At 38.1% G+C, this 17353-nt stretch overlaps 1 protein-coding gene across 5 annotated transcripts in view; it reads right to left on the bottom strand.

Annotated features, from left to right (window-relative positions):
- Positions 1 to 17353, bottom strand: part of IDO2 (indoleamine 2,3-dioxygenase 2) — a gene marked incomplete at its 5' end in the record, with an annotated part of 51045 nt that overhangs the window by 32730 nt on the left and 962 nt on the right. The window lies entirely within an intron of this gene.

The raw sequence follows: 17353 nt of genomic DNA, 5'->3' as shown, positions 1-17353 counted from the left end.
TCCAAGTGAAAGGAGAAGGCTTAGATCAGCGCACTGGGGGGATACTTACAAGGCAGGCAGAGGAACTGAATCGAGCACAAAAAGACAGGTATAGAGGCTAAATGAGCCAGAAGAGAATCACCCTATAGAAGTCAAGACATTAGAGGATTTCTCGGAAGTAGGGATTCATCAGATGGCCAAAGGCATCATTTAAGTAAAGTTACCCCTTTGGAAGACAAAACTAAATAGTCACTAATATATCAATATATACACCAGTCTTTCCACGTGTATGGCATAGAAATTCAGGTCAGGGTCATAGAAACAGGGTTCAAATTTTAGTGTGCTGAGGAGGGAAGAAAACAGAGATTGAAAATGTGAATTACTTTTTTGGGAGAGCCATAACCCGTAACAAGGGGACAGTTTGTGTTTGAGAGCTGTTCCCACTTTCGAATGGGAAACTTGAGCGATTTACAGCCTGCTAATGTAAGAGGCGGAGATTGAAGAGAAAGGAGAGAGGGAATAATTAAAAGTAAAGGGTCGTGAGGCAGAGGAGGAGGAGAGGAAGAGCCCAAATGGAGCATCTGGCTGCGAAGAGCTGGAAGGAGAAAGTCTGGAGTTTGAGGGATTCATTTCTTATGAACTCAATTTTTCAGCAAATGGTGAAGATTCAGGTTATATGCCTTGGGGAGAGGGGTGGGTGCTAAATTAATTATCGGAGGGAAGGGAAGAGGAAATTAAACATAAAAATGCAAATAAAGCAAAAGCTGAGAGAGTTCAGCACCACCAAACCAGCTTTACAACAAATGCTGAAGGAACTTCTCTAGGCAAGAAACACAAGAGAAGGAAAACACCTACAATAACAAACCCAAAACATTTAAGAAAATGGGAATAGGAACATACATATCGATAATTACCTTGAATGTAAATCGATTAAATGCTCCCACCAAAAGACACAGACTGGCTGAATGGATACAAAAACAAGACCCATATATATGCTGTCTACAAGAGACCCACTTCAGACCTAGGGACACATACAGACTGAAAGTGAGGGGATGGAAGAAGATATTCCATGCAAATGGAAATCAAAAGAAAGCTGGAGTAGCAATTCTCATATCAGACAAAATAGACTTTAAAATAAAGAATATTATAAGAGACAAAGAAGGACACTGTATAATGATCAAGGGATCGATCCAAGAGGAAGGTATAACAATTGTAAATATTTATGCACCCAACATAGGAGCACCTCAATACATAAGGCAAATACTAACAGCCATAAAAGGGGAAATCGACAGCAACACAATCATAGTAGGGGACTTTAACACCCCACTTTCACCAATGGACAGATCATCCAAAATGAAAATAAATAAGGAAACACAAGCTTTAAATGATACATTAAACAAGATGGACTTAATTGATATTTATAGGACATTCCACCCCAAAACAACAGAATACACATTTTTCTCAAGTGCTCATGGAACATTCTCCAGAATAGATCATATCTTGGGTCACAAATCAAGCCTTGGTAAATTTAAGAAAATTGAAATCGTATCAAGTATCTTTTCCGACCACAACGCTATGAGACTAGATATCAATTACAGGAAAAGATGTGTAAAAAATACAAACACACGGAGGCTACATAATACACTACTTAATAACGAAGTGATCACTGAAGAAATCAAAGGGGAAATCAAAAAATACCTAGAAACAAATGACAATGGAGACACGACGACCCAAAACCTATGGGACGCAGCAAAAGCAGTGCTCAGAGGGAAGTTTATAGCAATACAAGCCTACCTCAAGAAACAGGAAACATCTCGAATAAACAACCTAACCTTGCACCTAAAGCAATTAGAGAAAGAAGAACAAAAAAACCCCAAAGCTAGCAGAAGGAAAGAAATCATAAAGATCAGGTCAGAAATAAATGAAAAAGAAATGAAGGAAACAATAGCAAAAATCAATAAAACTAAAAGCTGGTTCTTTGAGAAGATAAACAAAATTGATAAACCATTAGCCAGACTCATCAAGAGAAAAAGGGAGAAGACTCAAATCAATAGAATTAGAAATGAAAAAGGAGAAGTAACCACTGACACTGCAGAAATACAAAAGATCATGAGAGATTACTACAAGCAACTCTATGCCAATAAAATGGACAACCTGGAAGAAATGGACAGATTCTTAGAAATGCACAAACTGCCGAGACTGAACCAGGAAGAAATAGAAAATATGAACAGACCAATCACAAGCACTGAAATTGAAACTGTGATTAAAAACCTTCCAACAAACAAAAGCCCAGGACCAGATGGCTTCACAGGTGAATTCTATCAAACATTTAGAGAAGAGCTAACACCTATCCTTCTCAAACTCTTCCAAAATATTGCAGAGGGAGGAACACTCCCAAACTCAGTCTACGAGGTCACCGTCACCCTGATACCAAAACCAGACAAAGATGTCACCAAGAAAGAAAACTACAGGCCAATATCACTGATGAACATAGATGCAAAAATCCTCAACAAAATACTAGCAAACAGAATCCAACAGCACATTAAAAGGATCATACACCATGATCAAGTGGGGTTTATCCCAGGAATGCAAGGATTCTTCAATATACGCAAATCAATCAATGTGATACTCCATATTAACAAATTGAAGGAGAAAAACCATATGATCATCTCAATAGATGCAGAGAAAGCTTTCGACAAAATTCAACACCCATTTATGATAAAAGCCCTGCAGAAAGTAGGCATAGAGGGAACTTTCCTCAACATAATAAAGGCCATATATGACAAACCCACAGCCAACATCGTTCTCAATGGTGAAAACCTGAAACCATTTCCACTAAGATCAGGAACAAGACAAGGTTGCCCACTCTCACCACTATTATTCAACATAGTTTTGGAAGTGTTAGCCACAGCAATCAGAGAAGACAGAGAAATAAAAGGAATCCAAATCGGAAAAGAAGAAGTAAAGCTGTCACTGTTTGCAGATGACATGATACTATACATAGAGAATCCTAAAGATGCTACCAGAAAACTACTAGAGCTAATCAATGAATTTGGTAAAGTAGCAGGATACAAAATTAATGCACAGAAATCTCTTGCATTTCTATACACTAATGATGAAAAATCTGAAAGTGAAATTGAGAAAACACTCCCGTTTACCATTGCAACAAAAAGAATAAAATATCTAGGAATAAACCTACCTAAGGAGACAAAAGACCTGTATGCAGAAAATTATAAGACACTGATGAAAGAAATTAAAGATGATACAAATAGATGGAAAGATATACCATGTTCCTGGATTGGAAGAATCAACATTGTGAAAATGACTCTACTACCCAAAGCAATCTACAGATTCAATGCAATCCCTATCAAACTACCACTGGCATTTTTCACAGAACTAGAACAAAAAATTTCACAATTTGTATGGAAACACAAAAGACCCCGAATAGCCAAAGCAATCTTGAGAACGAAAAATGGAGCTGGGGGAATCAGGCTCCCTGACTTCAGACTATATTACAAAGCTACAGTAATCAAGACAGTTTGGTACTGGCACAAAAACAGAAATATAGATCAATGGAACAGGATAGAAAGCCCAGAGATAAACCCACACACATATGGTCACCTTATCTTTGATAAAGGAGGCAAGCATATACAGTGGAGAAAAGACAGCCTCTTCAATAAGTGGTGCTGGGAAAATTGGACAGATACGTGTAAAAGTATGAAATTAGAACACTCCCTGACACCATGCACAAAAATAAACTCAAAATGGATTAAAGACCTAAGTAAGGCCAGACACTATCAAACTCTTAGAGGAAAACATAGGCAGAACACTCTATGACATACATCACAGCAAGATTCTTTTTGACCCAGCTCCCAGAGAAATGGAAATAAGAACACAAATAAACAAATGGGACATAATGAAACTTAAAAGCTTTTGCACAGCAAAGGAAACCATAAACAAGACCAAAAGACAACCCTCAGAATGGGAGAAAATATTTGCAAATGAAGCAACTGACAAAGGATTAATCTCCAAGATTTACAAGCAGCTCATGCAGCTCAATAACAAAAAAACGAACAACACAATCCAAAAATGGGCAGAAGACCTAAATAGACATTTCTCCAAAGAAGATATGCAGATTGCCGACAGACACATGAAAGAATGCTCAACATCATTAATCATTAGAGAAATGCAAATCAAAACTACAATGAGATATCATCTCACACCGGTCAGAATGGCCATCATAAAAAAATCTAGAAACAATAAATGCTGGAGAGGGTGTGGAGGAAAGGGAACACTCTTGCACTGTTGGTGGGAATGTAAATTGATACAGCCACTATGGAGAACAGTATGGAGGTTCCTTAAAAAACTACAAATAGAACCACCATACGATCCAGCAATCCCACTACTGGGCATATACCCTGAGAAAACCATAGTTCAAAAAGAGTCATGTACCAAAATGTTCATTGCAGCTCTATTTACAATAGCCAGGACATGGAAGCAACCTAAATGTCCATCGACCGATGAATGGATAAAGAAGATGTGGCACATATATACAATGGAATATTACTCAGCCATAAAAAGAAATGAAATGGAGATATTTGTAATGAGGTGGATGGAGTTAGAGTCTGTCATACAGAGTGAAGTAAGTCAGAAAGAGAAAAACAAATACAGTATGCTAACACATATATACGGAATCTAAGGGGAAAAAAAAAAAAAAAAAAGGCCATGAAGAACCTAGTGGCAAGACGGGAATAAAGACACAGACACCTACTAGAGAATGGACTTGAGGATATGGGGAGGGGGTGGGGTGAGATGTGACAGGGTGAGAGAGTGTCATGGACATATATACACTACCAAATGTAAAATAGACAGCTAGTGGGAAGCAGCCGCATAGCACAGGGAGATCAGCTCGGTGCTTTGTGACCACCTAGAGGGGTGGGATGGGGAGGGTGGGAGGGAGGGAGATGCAAGAGGGAAGAGATATGGGAACATATGTATATATATAACTGATTCACTTTGTTATAAAGCAGAAGCTAACACACCATTGTAAGGCAATTATACTTCAATAAAGATGTTTTTAAAAAAATGCAAATAAAATAATATATTGCAATATATAATATGTATATTAAAATACATTATAATGACTTTAAAAACCCAGGGAAGTTTGAAAACTATAAGTTTGGAGTGCCATAGATCTGTAAGTTACCAATAAGTCACTTGTTGGAGATCCTCTGTCTCTCAGAATCTAAAATAAAACTGGGTGAATCTAACATCCAATACACAATCTTTGAAAATTATAGACTTTATTTAATCCTCTGCTTCCTATCTTTGCCCCTGAATCAATTTAGGACAAATTGGGCACCCTTTACTAGCTTTCCCAACAAATCAAATTACACCAAACATCACAATTTAACATCTTTAATATAGATATTGTGCAGGAGAGGGAGATGTTACCCTCTACTCCTCTTGAGTTCTTGCGTCAGGAGTCAATAAAATTGACACAAAACAGATTAACAGGAGAAAAAGAAAGAAATTTTAGTTTGTGTGTACAGAGGTCTCATAGAAATGGGACCTAAGAAGTGGCCAAAGCAGGCTTTTATACTTTGTAGACACAGAGCCAATAAATCTGTGAGGAATGGACAAGACAAAGAAACTTAGGCTTCAGGTGCTTATCTAAACAGAGTCTGGGCTTGGGGTCGTCAATTAAAGAAGTAACAGGGTTTTATTTACTCAGGCTTCTCCGCTTGAATTCCCTACCTCTGGTGGTAAGGGTGGTGTCCTATCTCCAGATGGGGGGAGGGTACCTTTCATAGGAGAGATTTATTTCCTGCTTTTAGGGAGAGAGAGAAGAGGGTCAAATTTCCTCTTAAATTGATTGTTTCTTAAGTTTCACCCAAAATAATCAATATGCATTGAGGCATATTCGCGGGTGACTTGCCCTGGGCCCCAACAATACAGATATTCACAAAGAGGAAATCACACCCTGTTCTCCGCATGCATTCCTCATCCAGTACCTCAGCTTCTCAGAGGCAGAGTCCACTATGCTTCCCTACTCTTCTCCCAGAGAGAACATTTATAAGCATAATGGCATAATTTTCCCTAGCAGAGCTCAGCAGTCGTGCAGAATTGAAGAAAGCTGCTAATTGACCCAAGTTTGGGAATTTACAGAGCAGTGGCCCAGCTGAGAACGCTCGCACACGTAAAGGCAGAGCGATTTATGGTAAACTGACTCTGAACTGGCAACTTGTTTTTCCTCTCATCTATATGCTGCATATGTTTTATGAACAAAAACTGAATGCAGCTACAGAGACAAAGGAATATAATATTTACAAAAGAAAATCACAGAAGCAGACTCCGAGTATTCAGAAGGGCCTTTTAAAGTGGGTTTGAAGAAAAGCTGTAACTAAATCTGTCCTTCCTTCTTTGATGCCTAGAGAGGGGATCGTATTCTGAGAATTGAATTAGAGCATCCTGGGGAATTCCCTGGCAAACTAGTGGTTAGGACTTGGCACTTTCACTGCGGTGGCCCAGGTTCCATCACTGTTTGGGGAACTACGATCCTGCAAGCCATGATGAACAGCCAAAAAAAAAAAAAAAAAAAAATTAAAGCATCCTGGATTTCTGCTTCCTGGCTTGCATGGGAATCCTTAAATACTACATTTTGCCTCAACCTAAGCAACACTCTATTCTGGAATATCTCTTTTTCTTTCCCCTTAGATTCCTAGAGGCTTCTTTTCCTTCCTCCTCTTCATCCTCTCCCTTCTCTAAACAGTTCTAGCCTTTGGACTCCGGTATCACCCCACAAATGTAAGAAAACCATGAGCTTTGAGAACCTCTGGGTTCTCCGAGTATGGTTCCCATCCAGCAGCAGCAGCATGATGTGGAAACTTGTTAGACATGCAAATTCTAGGGTTCTACCCCAGACGTACTGAACCTGAAACCAGCTGCCTGTGCTTTACCAAGCCCTGTAGGTGAAGCTAATGTACCCCAAAGTTTGAAAACCACTGATATGGGGACCCCGAAGGAAAGGGAGAAAGGATTGTAAAGCTAGTTCATAATCCATTAAAAATGTATTCACCCTAAGTGTCCATCGACAGATGAATGGATAAAGAAGATGTGGCACATATATACAATGGAATATTACGCAGCCATAAAAGGAAACAAAATTGAGTTATTTGTAGTGAGGTGGATGGACCTAGAGTCTGTCATACAGAGTGAAGTAAGTCAGAAAGAGAAAAACAAATACCATATGCTAACACACATATATGGAATCTAAAAAAAAATGGTTCTGATGAACCTAGGGGCAGGACAGGAATAAAGACACAGACGTAGAGAATGGACTTGAGGACGGGGAGGGGGAAGGGTAAGCTGGGACAAAGTGAGAGAGTGGCATGGACATATATACACTACTAAATGTAAAACAGATAGCTAGTGGGAAGCAGCCGCATCGCACAGGGAGATCAGCTCAGTGTTTTGTGACCACCTAGAGCGGTGGGATAGGGAGGGTGGGAGGGAGATGCAAGAGGGAAGAGATATGGGGATATATGTATACATATAGCTGATTCACTTTGTTATACAACAGAAACTAACACAACATTGTAAAGCAATTATACTCCAATAAAGATGTTAAAAAATAAAATGTACTCACCCTTCCAGTGGGATTTTCCTCTAGAGACTGAATAAAATATTGAATTATGTTACTTACTTTTTGATTGCCAGATTTTGGTTTAAGTTACAGTATGGGGGGACAGGATCAGCTGATGAGTTTTTCACTAAATAGCACCCCTTTTGGTATTAGTTAATACTTATCTATCACAGCTATTTCAAAACCTATATACAATTTCAATATTCTATTAATGAATATTGGTAATTGCTTACAATTTTTCACTATCATTAACAAGTTTGAAAGAGTCATCCTTATACATGTGTTTTTAGATGTTTTCTCATTATTAGGACAAATTTATAAATGTGGATTTACTGGATTAAAGATTTTGCACATGGAAAGGTTAAGAGCTACTTCTTGGTTTTCTTACAGAAAAGTTACATGAATTTATAATCACATTTATAGTATGTAATATATAATGGGAGTGCCAGTTTATATATGAATCTAACAATAGAGCATCACCAAACATTTTTATTATTTTTAAAGATATAATATGTATTATCTGCACTAAAATTCTATAATTATTTCAATCTTTAATAACAATAAAAGAACCATCCAAAAATATACCTTTCTCAGAAATGATTAAAATAATGTAATCAATATTTATGGCAAGACAGTCAAAAAGCACAAAATTTATCAAGTGGAAAGTAAAATTATTCTTATTCTCATCCTCTCATCTAGCAATGATGACCCTTGGAAGTTTGAGTGGTTTTCCAGAAATTTTGTATGCTATCATTTTATTGTTTAAATTTAAATTTCTGTGACTATTAATGAGTTTGAATATCTTGTCATGCTTTGGTCATTGCGTTTTGTGTGCGGGTGTGAAATGCCATTCATACCAGGGTAGTCAAATGAACCAACATTTTCATTTATGCCATTGGGTTTTCGATTATGCTTAGAAAGTTCTTCCCATCCCAATATCGTTTCTTTTAGAGAATTTCTAGTTTAATTGTTGGTGCTTACATCTTTCATCTATCTACGCTTGTGTTGTGAGTTAGGATAGATTATCTCATTATTTCCATTTCAAAATAGAGGAAGTTCAAGCCAGAGAAGTTTTATAACTTTCCCAAGTTTACACATCTGGTCGGTGGTCAGGTCAAACCTCTTCTGACTCAGAGTTCAGTGTACTTTCCAGTACCTCCTGAGAGTAAACACATGGAGAATGGTGACTGCGGAGATGGTTAGTACAAGGGGACAAGAAATCGAAAGAAACTTTACATGTTTTTCTTCCCCTCATTCCAATAATCAGAAGACCCAGAAGTGGGATGGACACAAATAATAAAATCTATGGCCTTCTTTTCTATTTTTTCAGTTTCCTATTTGATGTTATTCTTTTTCTGCACTTTTATATCTGTCAAAGTACAATTTTCAAAAAGTTAAAAAAAATGACTCATGCAAATATGGAATGTGTGTCCAAAATATATTTAGTTTATTAATGAGGAACTCAGAGGACGGTCCAATTTGTTCAAAAGCACTTGATAAACTGAAGTGTTTAGAGTTTTGAAAAAAGTATGTTAAAATTAAATTGCTAAGGTAAAGACATAGTAATTGGTTAATGTCCTATACGGCAGAACAATCACAAGCTTTAGGGTTTTATTTTCTACTCAACAGAAATCACTGGCAGCTCTTTTGAACAAAAATCTGCAAGTTAATATGCAGCTTCAGAGATTCGGTCCTAATCAATAGTAAGCAGCATGTCAAAAAAGGAGCATCCCTTAGGTAATTAAGTCATCCTAAGGTGAGACTGCTTAGTTAGACAGGGTTCCGGATGGTACTAAATAAAACTCAGCCCTCTTTTTGCTCTATTTTGGATAATTCTTCTCAACACATTTATAATCTAGAAAAGAACAGACTTTAAAAAATATAATGTATTTTATAGAAACAATAAACTGTATTAGCACTGATTAAGTTAATGAAACCAGCTTCTGGTTAAGAAAATAAAGTTAAAAAAATGAAAGTTTAAGTGAAATTAAAGCAGACAAACGTCAACAAAGGAAAGTTGGGTGACAATATTATGATCATAAAAATTAGAATGTAAACTATGGGACAGAGTAGAATGTGAAGGAGAGGGTTTTAAGTGAAATAAAAGACAAGTTTCAATGGAAAGAGGCTGATGTGTAATCGCTGCAAACTAAAGAGGAGAAAGATATTAGATGACTTTGAAGAGATGGGTAAGCAGCATGAGAGGGCCTTGGAGGCTACACTAAAACATAGGATTTTGTTCTAAAGAGTGGAGTGATGTGATTTGATTTTTGTTTTAAAGGGTCACTCTGACTGCCATGCGGGGACTGTGTTATAGTTGGGCAAGAGGGGAAATAAGAAGACGGGTTACAAGGCAATAGTCCAGGGACAAATAGTGGTGGATTGGACTAGGGTGGAAAAGAGAAAGGTGGGTAGCTAAAAGACAGTTTTCAGAGACAGGGCTGAACTCCTTAATTATCACATGAGTCATTTGAGAGTGAAGATTACTGTGAGATTCAAATGGGAAATGTGCAATTAACACAAGGCCTAGCACAAAGTGAGCACCTATTAAATAATAATTACTACTCTTATTATATATTATAAGAAGGTTACCATAGGAAATAAGAAAAACTCCATTCTTAATGAAATATAGGAGAATGCTATCAATAAATTTTGCTAATACTTTGAAAATCTGAATTAAAACCCCACTTGGAAAATTTTAAAAGATGATTTTTTTTTTTTTTTTTGCCTAGAAGTATGAAATCTAAATAGACCAATAAGCACAGAGGAAATGAAAAATATAATTAAAAACTTACCACCTAAAATTTTTCCAGTCTTAAGAATGGTGATATATTATCTGTTCCAGAGCATAGACACAGAGGACAAAGCACCTAATGCATCTTGTGAAGATAACAGACCCCCAGGACTAGCCCTTGACATAATAACACTACTGTGGTGTAAGAATACAAAAAGGCAATTCTTAAATAAAATAGTATCAAATTGAATTCAATGGCATATTGAAAGACAAATCCATATTGAGCATTACTATGAGTATATTTTGATATCGGGAAGTTATTACTATACATAAAATCAGGAAAACCCAGAAAAAGTATAGGAAAGGTTTGGAGAGACTATTTTGATAAGCTGCTTGAGGGCATACCAAAGTAACAATAAATGGTTGCTGAAATGCCTGCTAAGATGGAACTTGGCAATGATAAGCTTTTCTTTTCTTTACTTTTCCTCTTTTTTTGCTTTTTCCTGGGGGATGTAAACAGATCTGGGACTGAAGTTCAGTAGCTTTGGACAGCAGCTGTTACAGAGAGGGGTTCACCGCCTCTGCCACCACTCCACCCAGAATGAGAGCTCAAGTGTTTCTATAATAAAGCCTGGACAAATATTAAAAACTCTTCGTTGACACCAAATTAATTCATCCACCTAGGGAGCCCACATCTTTTGTTCTGGTCTCATCCTCTTTCAAAATTTTCTTTAGTCTGGGAGTACAGAGTTCACATTAATTCACATCTGTAACCTAAGTGCCCTTAAACATACAAAGTAGTGAAAAATATGCACTAGATTGAAACAATAAATAAAATTCCAGTGAAAAAATTGAAGAAATAGTAGATCGGGGAGGGACATTAATTTGACACTAGAGAAATAGAGTGAATGTCTGGAGGTTAGAATGAAGGGTGGGGAAACATCCTAAACAAATGCCCTCAAAATTAGCTCGTGATTACAAGTTACTTTTAGGAAGGAGATATGCAATTTTTGTGAGAACTATTTGGTTTGAATTAAAGCATCAGAAGTTTTATACATCAGCTGTATTCATAAAGCGAGAAAATTGAAATTAACTAAATGTCTAATGCCATTTAAATTGCAATGCTTTATCATGCAAGTGGGTTTTAATGAAACCATTAAAATTATATTATTAAGACTGATTAATTTCAGGCAAAGTTTTATTTTATAGCATTGAGTTAAAAAACGCACAATGCAGGTTTGGATATGCAACAGAATTACAATTTTGTAGCTTTGCAAACACACGGACACACACACATACACAAATACATACCCAAACATACACACCTTTAGATAAATTACCCCCAGACAACTAAGGTATTTTGATTTTGTGGTGGAGCTATGAATAATCAGTTTCCTACTTAAAAATTTTTTTCCACTTTGTATTTGATGTGAATTTATTAAGTTGGTAAGAAAATAGTCACATTTAGAATGTTTTTCGTAAAAATCTTGTGACTCATGACGAGCCACCGTATTTTAGCAGTCTCCCAATTTCTAAAGATTAATAATAAAGTAAATAATTGTAAAAAGAATTGTGAAGTAAGATTTCAAGCAGAGGATAGTCAATTTATGGTACACATTAACCTGATATTATATATAATGGAAAGATTTATTTTCATCAATAATGGGGTCATAAGATGTGATTAAAAGCAGTTGGGAGATATTTACAACAATTGTATGTTTCAAAATCAAATTAAGACACCTAGTATGATAAATATTGACATTATAATATGAAATGTGATAAAATATTCCTTCCCAAATTGGTCATGGTTTAGAAAATCTAGGTTGTATAGTAATAACTTATCCTCTTGTCAATAGGACCCAGAGCTGGACCTGACCTAGTATTTAGTTCTAGACTCAAACCACAGAGTGTCAGAATTATAAGGGGTTTTACGTGGTAGATTTCCTACTTTGATCTTCCTAGTATGCCTGTGACGTATTAGCCTCACACAAGGAAAATAGGTTAAAAGAGATCAAATATGACCTGTTAGTTTTAAAACTGGTAAGAGATTTAGCTAAACTTCAAATCAGTATGACTATTACAGTGTTGTCTATGCCATTAACCAGAATTTGTCATATTAACTATCTACTATTTCTCAACTAGAGTAGTGTATAGAATTGCCTTAAAGGAATAATTTTCATGGATCCCAGAGAATAATTTCCCAAGAATCCAAAGACCTCAGTTGGAAAAAAGGAAGAAAGAAACTAAAATCTTATTTTATGGAAAATGTCTTTCAATTGCAAGTTATCTCTGTGACATTTCTATATTGTGAAATTGTGAAATTTCTATATCTAGTTATAAAATAAAAATGCAAAATTAAGAATCTTAGTATTTATGCACCCTCAGGAGTGTATCTTTGCTCCTCTTCCGTCTCGCCACTCCATAGGCCACAGTTTCAGAAACGTGATTCTAGATTATCCTTTTATATTTATGCAAGAGAGAAGACTCCTTTCCTCTGCAGCTGTGGTCATGTAATTACTGTGCTGACATTTAAAAAACAAGGCTGGACCTTGAGCACATGTGGGCTAGCTTAGCTGTCTACCCTTTGCCCCTATGATGTTTTCTCATATGCTAGCTTTTCTCTGACCTCAACGCTACAGTTTTACAGCAGAGCGTGACTTTTCTTCAGAACAGCGAGGTCATACTGGTGAACATGAGTTAACAATATGGGACAAAGCCAGTCATTATTTAACTGTGTCCTCACGTTTCCTTTACCATTTTGTGTTTTGCACCCTCTCGTTTTGCTACCTTTCACCCTCCTGTATGGTCAGCTTTGGGAATCTCAGGACAAGACAACGCTTCGGTTTCCATTGCCCAGGGTCTCCCTCCCTCTAATTCTTTATCTTTCCGCCTCACTGTCTGTAGGGGGTTGAATGGTGCATGCCAACCCCCTTCCGCCCCCAAAGATATGTCCACTTGGAGACTGTGAACGTGACCTTATTTGGAAAAGGTTCTTTGCTGATGTCATTTAGTTGATCACAAGGTGAGAACATCCAACATTAGGATGGATCTAATGACTTGTGTCCTTATAAGAGAAGACAGAGAGAGAGAAGGGGAGAAGATGCAGTCACAGAGAAGAGGGCCACGTGAAGATGGAGGTAGACAGTGGAGTTCTTCTGCCAGAAGCAAGGAATGCCTGGAGCCACGAGAAGATGGAAGAGGCAAGGAAGAATTCTCCCCGAGAGACTTTGGAGGGGGAGTTTGCTGCTGACACCCTGATTTCAGACTTCTGCCCTCGAGAGCTCAGAGAGAATACATTTCTCTTGCTTTAAGCCACCAAAATTTGTGGTAATTTGTGACAACAGCCCTAGGAAATTACTTCATTCCCGGAGGCTCCTTTGGACTGAAAATAGCAGGTATGTATTTTCCGATGCGCGATTTTTTCATCCTTTCTTAGATCTCTCAGCTCACCTCTCCGCATGTTGTCTTAAGTTTTTCTACAGCTTAGATATCCTGAGGGAGAAGACTCTAAAGTGTTTCACTGCTTCAAATCCCAGTTTCTAGAGGACCCTCTTGGCTGTCTCCATTCCCACTTTCTTATCTCCATCGTCACCCATTTCCCCATTGGCTCGCCTCACCTTTTCTCTCGGTTCCTTAACTTTGGCATGGAAATCCACGTACCATCCAACCGTTCCCACCCACAAACACATCTTTCTTTATTGATCTCCACTAAGTCTTCTGAAATCTGATCTCTTTGTGTCTATCTCCACAATATAGTAGATATACTAATATATATATTAGTAACATAACCATCATTGCCTCAAATCTCATTTGACATGATCAGGCATATATACCCCAGACACTAGCAGAGATGGCAATATTTTCTCAGGGAAATATCAGATTTCTTCCTACCTATACTTTCTATTTGAAAACTATAGCCTCCTGGGAATTCCCTGGTGGCACAGTGGTTAAGAATCCGCCTGCCAATGCAGGGGACTTGGGTTGGATCCCTGGTCTGGGAAGATCCCACATGTCATGGAGCTACAAAGCCCGTGCACCACAACTACTGAGCCTGAGCTCAAGAGCCGGCGAGCCACAACTACTGAGCCCGCATGCCACAACTACTGAAGCCCACGCCCCTAGAGGCCGTGCTCCGCAACAAGAGAAGCCACTGCAATGAGAAGCCCGCACCCCTCAACGAAGAGTAGCCCCCGCTCGCCGCAACTAGAGAAAGCCCAAGCAGCAACAAAGACCCAAAGCAGCCAAAAATTTTTTTAAAAGATTTTAAAAAAATTAAAAAGAAAACTGTAGCCTCCTGTGTTAATTATTTTTCTACTCTTCCTTCTAAGCAGCTGGAGTCCACTGCTTCTCTCAAGTGCTTTGAATTACGACAGGAGAGTATATATGACTTTATTTTTCTTAAATCGTTGCTTGGCCGCTATACAGAACAAGGTTCCCAGCATCCCGATTCCTTTTCTTCTGCTCTATGGCACCCTTACAATTTGCTTTTGTTTTGTTTTTCCCTTTCCTTTGTTTTAGTAGTTAAACTACTTCCAAGCTCTTCTCACTGTTTCTCATAGTTATGACACCTTTCTTTCCACAAACAACCTTCTACGTGTAGCCCCTCATCCCTCACCTGGACCTGCATTGTCCTTTACGTATTCTGTCATTTTCAAGTACCGAGCTAGTTAGGCTAGAGGTTCTGAATTAACTCCTGGCTGGGGTTCTGGCATCAGTAATTTTTAAGCTTCCCAGCTAATTTTGATATGCAGTTCAGGAACCATTGCTGGAACCCACCCTGCACTTAACTTTCTGCTAGGAATAAATTCACACACCAGGGCATTGTTGCTTACCAGACGCATGAAATCCAAATTCCTGAGCCTAACGTTTGAGTTCCCTTGGTCTCACTCCAATCTAATCTCCTGCTATAAACGATCTCGGTTCCTCCCTTCCTGCCAAGCAAATTTCCTCACATTCTTTATGTCTAAAGAAAAATTACTCCTCACCCACGCACCCACACGAACACACGTACACAACAGACACACGATCTGGCAAGGGATTTCTGTGGCTTCCTTATGGACGTGGGTCTGAAAGGTATACATTCTCCTCACTGAAACATTAGACCCTGGAGATGTTTGAGAGTTTATAGAAACAGTGGGATAGAGTATTTGAAACCAAGTCAGCCCCTTCCCCCAAAGCCAGAATGATTGCTTATTCATTAGTTTGACTGTGTTTTCTTTTCTTTTCTGTTGTTATTAAAAATCAGAACCGTTTCCGATATTTGTTAGTTTTGGTCATAAAAATGCTATTAGAAATAGCATACAGATTGGTCCAATATCCATAAAATCATTGAAATATAACAAAATATTTACTACCTGTGGTACATGATTACACTCACATGCTTTAAGTATTTATGGTAAACAACCAAGCTTGCTGAAAGAGTATGTCTGGGCTCATTGACATGAAGGAATAGCCACCCCATCGCTTACGTAAAGGCAAACAAAGCCTACTCATGCCCTTAGCAAAGTCAGTGGCTGGTATTTCTCAATTTGCGATCTATTGCGACACCACTGTTATCTGGTCATGGGTGAGAGATTCTCTCCTGATCAGTTGAGTAAACTGACGCAGATTCTGATGTAAACTCTCTTCCCTTACCTCTTCCCAGAAAGGGAGATGTTTAAAATTCTTCCACAAGTGAGAGAAAATTAAAACTGAAACAAAGAATTGCATTCTTTAGAACTCTGAGACATGACTGTGAGAGTAGACCCAGTTTGCCAGGAAATTCTGAGCTCCAGAATGGAAATTTCTTCTAAGGAGTATCCATCAACCAAACCACAGGACAGATAGAGTCCTGTGTTTTCTCAGAAAGTCACAAACACTTGATGTTGCTTTCGTTTCCCGTCCAGTTTTCTTATTTATAAGAAAGGAAACAGCAAAGAAAGGAACACAATCATGGTGGCCCTACCCAATGTTTACATACTTTTAATATTATTTTTCTCAGCTCAGTGTATATATTTAATCCCAATAATTGAGTGTTGGCCCATTGACCGACTCTTTCTTGTGAACTAGGGATGATGGAAATATTCCTGAATCAAGTTATACACACAGAATGGAATTTTGAATAAGCACTGGACTGAGGGTTGTGCAAACTGGCTTCTAACCTTCCACTGGATTTATGGAAGTGCTTTCATACTCCATAGCAATCCAGTGGCAGGGGGTACACTAAATCTCTCCAAGTACATGTGAAAACTGAGGGTCAGGCGATGCTGGTGGTTCATTCTAGGTCACAAGAGTTAGTAAGTGAAACTTAGGGTGACTAAATAATTCTGTTTTGCCCAGGACTTTCCTGGTTTACCATGGAAAGTCCTGCATCTTGGAATCCCCTTCGGCCTCTAGCAAATGGACATTCTTGGTCACCCTAGTGGCAGGGTCAGAGAACACAGTCCAGTGTTCTGGGCCACAACCCTCCTCTGCATAACACCCTAGAGTCATTACTTTTAATGCTCAAGTTACTTGCAGATCTGTGACTTGGTCTCACAACTAACAGCTCTACAGAGGGCTTTTGGGATCAACAAATAGATCCTATCTTCATTTTTACTCTTCTATTCACACTCAGAAGAAGGTATTCCATAAAAGCTCATTAAACACCAGATCATTCATTAATCACAGTTAAACCCCCTATTAGACCCCTAGAAGGAAAAACTGGATCTAATAAATGACTGCAGTGATTGTAACTTTGGATCCCTAGATTCTTAGCTGAGTAGGCTTGGCCCTTATTTAGAATGTAGTAGAAAAAAGGTGTCAAGAGTCCTGAGTACTACTTCTGCTTTTTCCAGTAATATAACTTTGGGCAAGAACTTCTGGCCTTCAGCTATGGTTTCTAAGGACTCTTGAGGTTTTGACATTTTAGACCTGACCATTAAAGTGTTGACATTTTAGACCTGACCATTAAAGTGTTGACATTTTAGACCTGACCATTAAAGGAATTGCATTACAGGTTGAGCCTTAAGAACAAT

Source organism: Balaenoptera borealis (assembly GCF_965194805.1).
Source record: "Balaenoptera borealis genome assembly, chromosome: 21".
Taxonomy (NCBI): domain Eukaryota; kingdom Metazoa; phylum Chordata; class Mammalia; order Artiodactyla; family Balaenopteridae; genus Balaenoptera; species Balaenoptera borealis.
This window is presented reverse-complemented; position numbering and strand designations above follow the sequence as displayed.